The sequence below is a fragment of the Oreochromis aureus genome, linkage group 15, assembly GCF_013358895.1.
Source record: "Oreochromis aureus strain Israel breed Guangdong linkage group 15, ZZ_aureus, whole genome shotgun sequence".
In the NCBI taxonomy this organism is placed as follows: Eukaryota; Metazoa; Chordata; class Actinopteri; order Cichliformes; family Cichlidae; genus Oreochromis; species Oreochromis aureus.
This window is the reverse complement of record NC_052956.1, coordinates 6777652-6785530: the sequence shown is the minus strand read 5'-3', so window position 1 is coordinate 6785530 and position 7879 is coordinate 6777652.

Below are 7879 nucleotides of genomic sequence, written 5' to 3'. Positions count from 1 at the left end.
GCACAAGCTCAGCAGTCCATGCCACTCGGGACCTATGTGAGTGGCACATGAAAACCTTTTTAAGTGTTCATCATCAAATACATAGGTATGTACTGTAGACTATGTCTGTGTTTTTGTCTTTAATGCAGAAGTGCTGAAAAAAGGAAAAGAAAGAGGAAATATGGAGTTAATCAGAAAGATACCAAGAACCTCTTAAAAAGCAGAGGAGGACAACAGGTTAAAGAGCGATGCATAAAGGAGAAATCAACTCAGTCATCCTTTTCCAAAACATCATGAAAAAAGCTCCAGCTGCTTCATTTACATTTAATTTTACATTGTCATACACTTTAATGGTGAAGCAGTACTGTGATGGTTACTTTTAGTTTACCAGTGAGTTATCGTGGCTAAGTTTGATGGGACAAACAAAGGACTGTGTGTCAGGACATCATCGGTGTCATCTGGTACTTAGCAGGCCTTAATAGTAGGTAAATACAATCTTAGGTCACATACAAAACATGACATATTGCACAGTGAACAAACAAAGTACAAAGTGCTTCCATAGGATTTAAAAGGGTAAGTAACAGTCAAATGCTGCTAATCAGATGCACTCAGCTAATCATTCAATACCAAGGAATAATTGTTCATCAGCAACTTTGATCACCTCTATAAAAGCAGAGGTTTTGGTAGTTTGCCGGTCTGCAGCGTTCAGGTGTGTGTAAACACAATGCCAAGAAGGAAATATATCAGCAATGATCCTAAGGAAGCACTTTGTGCCGCTCATCAATCCAGTAAAAAATAGACGGCCATTTCCACATAATTTGAAATCCATCATTCTACAGAGTGAGGAAAATTATTCAACAGTATAAAATATTCAAGACAGTCGCCAGGCTTCCCAGGAGAGGGCATTCTAGCAAATTCACTCCAAGGTCAGAGTGTGCAATGTTCAGAGAAATGCAAAAAAAACCCCAAAACAAAACAAAACAAAAAAACCAAAGTGGAAGCATTGCCAGGAGAAAGCTTCTTCTCTCTAAAAAAAAAAAAAATGGCAGCAGGGCTTAGTGTTGCAAAGCTGAATATGAAAAAAACTGGACAAACTGTCCAAATGACAGCTGGAACAATGTTCTTTGGACAGACAATACTAAGGTGGAGATGTCTGCTTATAATGCAGTTCTGAGAAAACCAAACTCAGCACATCAGCACAAATAGCTCACACTATCTATCAGACACGGTGGTGGAGGGGTGATGATTTTGGCTTTTTTTGATACCAAGAACCTCTTAAAAAGCAGAGCAGGAGAACAGGTTAAAGAGAGATACATAAAGGAGAAAACAACTCAGTCATCCTTTTCTAAAACATCATGAAAAAAGCTCCAGCTGCGTCATTGGCCAAGGCGGCTTTGGCCTAAATTGCATCATGCAACACAATGACCCCAAGCACAGCGGCAAATCTACAGAAAAGTGGATGAAAAAGAAAAGCATCAAGGTGTTGCAATGGCCGAGACAAAGTCCAGACCTCTACCTGAGTGATGGGATCTTAAGAGAGCTTTGAATAAACAAATGTCCACAAAATGAACCAAAGTAACAACATAAATAAGAGTGTGTCAACATTTCTCCATTATTAGTTTATTAACAATAATAATTCAGGAGTGTTTCACATTTGTTAGCTAAAGATGGTCTAGCACCTACACTAGCTAGTAAAAGTAAAATAAAAATGCTCTTTTTGAGTCAGATATTACTAAACGTATGCGTTAAAATTGAACAGCCTTGGGATTCATTTGCATTTATCCAAATTTTATCCAATGTTTAACTTTTTAGCTAAGGCTAAGGAGGTTATAAAAATCTGTATTGTTTTTTTTATTGTTGTAATTATCAGTTTAGGCTACTAGTAACCTACCTAGTTCATCTGCATCATCTAATGTTGCCCTTGTTCTTTTAAAGTACAAAAATGCTAATGAGCTAATTCGAACTTCCAGTCCTTCGGGCATTTTAACATCTGTGAATCCAGATAAACTAAACTAAACACCTAAAAAGTTTGGTGAATATACTAGATGGTTGCAACACTATTGCATTGATAAAAGGCTGCAGATAAACAGTAAGGCATAAAATCGCTTAAAGATCACACACATGCATACACATACACAAGGTTATTACAATACCAGCCGTACTGCTGCAGCTGGTAACCAGTATTTTGGGAATGAGTTTCCAGTATAATGAAATCATGAACTTAAATTGAAATTATAATGAAATCATAACTTTGTTGCAGCTGTAATGGATTTTAACCACGCTGGGGTGAGCACATTGGTGTAGTAGAAAATCTAACTGAACAGGGAGTTGATTCACTAAATTACATTGCATTATACATTATTATCTATTCAAGCCATGCTTAGGAAGAGTTTTAAATAGAAATTATGCAAGACAGTTTTATTCCAGGCTTTTTCTTATCATTGCATGCTTATAGCTATAAGTGAATGAGAAAAATAGTCACTTACCTTAGGAGAGGTTAGCATCCATTCTCTCTAATGCATACTATAACCAGATGATGATTTAGTAGCTAATGATGACTAGTGTTAATGGAGTTTGAATATATACACCACCTTAAACAAAAGGATGCAGTATGAGAAATGGGATTGCTTTACAATGATGACATTACTGCGGATTAAATGAAGAATTTAGTTAAACGGGGAAATAAGCTTGTCCACTTTATTGCAGAAAAATTAGATAGTAAACATAAAAAAGTTAGCAACTCTAAACTCTTTGATTAGTGTGTTGTAACTCTTTTTTGTGTCGATTAACAAGACATATGTGGCTTTTCTTGGACTTTCTCAACTTCAGAATGATCTTCATCTTTGAGTTTTTCTTTAAAATAAATGAAATACATATTTTGTAATAACAGGGTGCATCAGAGGTGCAGACAAACAAAAGCAGCAAAGGAAAATACATGGGTACTTGCCAAGCTTGCGTAAGCCCACTCTGTGCTGCCACACCAGGTGCCTCTTGAGCAGCGGATCGATTTAAATATCGATAGGACTGATGAAACTAGTAAGCTCTAGATTCCAGTTTACAGTTTTTTCAGGTGTTTTGTGTTTAGTTTTCCGAGCCCCACCAATAAAACTGTGTGAGTTCTGAATCTGTCTCAGAGTCTGCAATTTGGGTCCGCTAACTGCTAGCCATGACAGTCATAAAAGCAAAAATAAGTAATGTTTTAAGTCTTTAACTTGCTTTTAATATTTCTTGTTCTGTTACTAATGTGGGTGTATATTATTTAACTGTAGGCATAACACAGATGCACGAGGGCCACGTATTACTCCAGCAAGTCCTTTTTATTTTTCCTCCCCCAGCCAACAGCAACCCCAGTACAAACGTTCCTACCACTTATCATTTACCTGATACTACTTTTCTATTTCAGGATTTAATATGTTACAGTGTGAAGCTAGAGTGGTGTGGTCATGTGTAAAGTAAGTGCTGTTGGAGATCCTTTTACCATCCCCCCACCTGTTCATGCTGATGGAATTATAACGCACCTGACTGGAAAACACTGCAGAGCTTCTATCCAGTTACTCTAATACATTTTTTAAATCATCACCAAAATATAAACTTCTTATTTTTTAAGCCCCCAAATAGTTGGTTTTTCAAGGCTTTCTTGGATGTTTTCTTGCTATGTTGTCTCTTCTGTTTCTTTTCTCCCTTTTCACTAATATCTGAGTGAGCTGAAATGTCGGCTTTTACTTGTTTTTGGCATCAGATTTCAACCACAATCTCTCCATTGCTGCAGCGTGAAAAGGAGCAGTGCCTGTTGTTGTGGTTTCATTACCGGTATCAGAATGTAAATGATATTCAATTTCATCAGCGAGATAATGTGATGAGGTAAGGGCGGTTAATCTTTGAATAATTGACAAAAAATACCGACAGACACACGCGCGCGCACGCACACACCTGCCTTTAGATTCCCGGCAGTAAGAGCCATGAATAATGGATCTTGGTTTTCCCTGGCCTGAGGGAGAAGCTTTTAAACATAATTTGTTGCTTTAATTTATTTACACAACCTGGTAACGTCGGCCCTCAGGCTAGGTGCTTTACACAAAAGTGAACCGCACCCGAGGGTGGGAGGGGTACATGCGCATGGCACAGTCCACGTGAAACATGCACATTTCTGCACTTATTCTCGAATTTCAAAGCAAATTTTCTTTTAGAGACTGTGTTTCTCACACTTTCACAAAGAAACGGAGTCAAATTTATAGTTTGATATTCATTAAAGGTCTGTTGGTCTCACTGTGCCAGTGACCAACGGACACCAGTTATCTGCTTTTTAAATAACATATTTTAGTATATTTACTTTAAAAAAAGTGACGATGTTTATTTAACAGGTAACTGAGGCTCATTTTTTTTTTTTTTTAAATCACAGTTTCTAACAGGGAGGTGAGCTTGTAACGTGTAACTGAGTTTCAGGTTTACACATTGTCATACTCAATCGCTCAGCATGCTGGAGTACATCATCACAGTTCAGCCTAATCAGCAACATGGAGTGGGGGGGCACCAGATCAAGTACCATCATGATGACAACACAACACAATGAGACGTTCATAAACAAAACCCTGCTAATTAGAAGTTGTCAATATTTTTCCAATACAGCCCGGTGTTTGAGAGGTAACTTGTTTCTGCAGCCAGGGTGCTCTGAGTGGTTTTTGTGATGGAATGTACAAAATGTAGAAATCCACAATTTTAAGTGTGCTGTAATATGTGCATGGAAATGGATAAAACCATTACATCAGCGCACCACCCTGCCACGAAACACAGTCAGGGAAATATGTGTTTGACAACATCTCGTAAATAAAGGAAGAAAACACCACAGAAAGAAAACACCATAAAACCAGTTATACAAAAACAAGTATTATATAATAATGTAAAAATGACTGTTTTCATATGACTCTGTGGAGACTTACTGCTGCTATAGCAATAACTATAAAATACCCTTACAATAAATACCCTTAAGAGGGTAAGTAGCAGCCAGGTGCTGTGAATCAAATGGATTCAATTAACTGAATGGATCATCAGAAACTGTTTTCACTTCTATAAAAGAATTTTTGGCAGTTTGCTGCTCTGGAGCATTCAGGTGTGTGGCAACAAAATGCCAAGGAGGAAATATAATACGGCAGTGATCTTACAGAAGCAATTGTTGCTCCCCATCAGTCTGAAAATGGTTATAAAGGCATTTACAAATAATTTGAAGTCCATCGTTCTTCAGTGAGAAAGATTCTCAAGTGGAAAACATCGAGACCATCTTCACCCCCAGATCAGTCTGTGCAATGCTCAGAGAGTCTGAAAAAGAACCAAAGAGCTACATCTCAGACTCTACTCTACACTTAGCATGTTAAATATTACATGTTTGTGACAGTGCAATTAGGAAAGCGTGAACAAGCATTGCTTGGTTGGAAGGATTGCCGAGATAAAACCTCTTCTCTCTAAAAAGAACATGGCAGAAGGGCTCAGTGTACAAAGCTGCATCTGAACAAACTCAGAGACTGGAACAATGTCCTTTGGACAAAAACCAAACACAGCACATGGGCACAAACACCTACTACTAACTGCACGGTGGTGGAGGGGTGATGATTTGGACTTGATTTGCCAAAGGACCTGGGTACCTGCATTTAAGCTCAGCTCCTTTGTATACCAAAGTATTCTAGAGTGAAATGTGTTTGAAAATTAAAAGAACAGAGGTGCTGCAATGGCCCAGGCCATGGAAAGCCATTCAAAGAAGCTCTCTACACACTGTTCTTCAGCTAATCTGAAGGCCACATGAAGTCTGGTGGTGACTGACTCTTAGATTAGATAGGCTTAAAATGTTCCTTTTCAATAAAGCATACAGTTAGGGTTGGATCAGGTTATCCTGAATCCTCCCTTAGTTTTGCTGCAGTAGGTCTAGACTGCTGGGGGATTCCCATGATGCACTGAGTGCTTCTTCTTCAGTCACCTCTCTGCATTTAATTATTTTTTAATATTAATCTCTGTCTCTCTTCCACAGCGTGTCGTTGTCCTGTCTTCATCCACTCACCCCCAGCCGGTAGCGACAGATGACCACCCCTCCCTGAGCCTGGTTCTGCTGGAGGTTTCTTCCTCTTACAGGGAGTTTTTCCTTCCCATCGTCACCAAAGCGTTTGCCCATATGGGGTCATATGATTGTTGGGCTTTTCTCTGTTTTCTTTACCTTGTGATTTGGCGCTATAAAAATAAAACTGAACTGAATTGCAGACCTTGTGACCTCTGTGCAGTATGCGCTTCAGCATCCGCTAACCCCGCTCTGTGATTTTACACAGTCTGCCACTTATGGCAGAGTTGCTATCGTTCCCACCTGTTTCCATATTGTTATAATACTGCTAACAGTTGACAGCGGGATATTTAGTAGTGAGGAAATTTCTTGAGGTGCTTGATTTTATACACCTGTGGCCATGGAACTGATTGAAAGACCTGAATTCATTGATCTGGATGGGAGAGTGAATACTTTAAGCAATAGAGTGTATCCGTTTTACACAGGCTCAAGGAGTCTCAGTCTTTACTTCTGATTTAATTTGAGACAGCAGCTTTTAATGTCTAACATCTTCTTTCCCAGGCTTGTTGTTATCCAAAACAGATTTCAGGATCAGCAGTGCCACAAACCTTTGATCACGCTCACCCCATAATGAGCTTCATGTTGCCAGAAGTCCAGAGTGTGTTTACAGACGGTGTTTACACCACTTTGGATTGTCACCCATGCTGAGCTCATAATCGCAGTAAGCTGTTTACTGTACACGCATCTTCATATTCTCATTAATAACTCCTCAGCCTATAATCATACACAGAAATCAAGCAGTAAGCACAAAAGCCAACATTTGATCAGATTATCAGTTTGCAGGAGCCCACACACACACACACACACACACTGGCCAGTGTTACAATAGCAAGCAGGCTGCTGACACTATTATTGGTGTCTCAGTGAGAATTTGGGGGCTTTTTGAAACAAAACTGGGTATTGCTTTTAAGTCAAGTCATTGCACAGAAATACTAAATCATATATTACATTTTTATATTAAATTAAATCTTGAGTCGTGTTATGTTTTTGTGTATATTTCACCTAGAAACACCTCTAGCTGGACTGGACCAATAAAATAAGTGGTTTCAGAGGCCATAGGTTGCGACATCGGACTACAATGTGCTCTATACATTAAAGGAATTATTGCACGTTTGCTTTCTTGCAAAGAGTTACAGTAGAGAAGGCCAATGCTACGCTAGTGTCTGAAATCTGTGAAGCTGTCAACGGCTTATTAGCTTAACTTAGCACAAAGACTGGAAATTGTCTCCATCCAAAATTATTTAAATCTGCTTAATAAATCCTCTTAAATTCCTGATTTAACTTTGATGATTTGCAACCTCACAAAAAAGACAAAAGATTACTGCAACAGGCCAGGAAACAGACACTACAAAAGGTATACCTTCCTAAAATTGCAGCTTGTTGTCACTTGTTGTTCAGAGTATTTAAAAGTAGAATGGGAGGGAGAGCCTTCAGTTTTCAGGCCCCTCTTCTGTGGAGACAGACACTATCTCTACTTTCAAGATTAGGCTTAACCCTCTCGAGGCAGGCGTTGCCGATTTGCAACAGTTAAAAACTAACAACCTGATTAGCAAAAAAGTCAGGATTCTATTGTACTACCCCATATGATAATTTTCCCCAAATATCAGATTTTTCCTGTAACTAAAACTTAATTTGAGCCTGAGAGGGTTAAAACTTTCCTTTTTGCTAAAGCATATAGTTAGGGCTGGACCAGGTGACCCTGAATCTTCCCTTAGTTATGCTGCAATAGATGTAGGCTGCTTGGGATTCCCATGATGCATTGAGTTTTTCCTTTCCAGTCACCTTTCTCATTCAGTATGT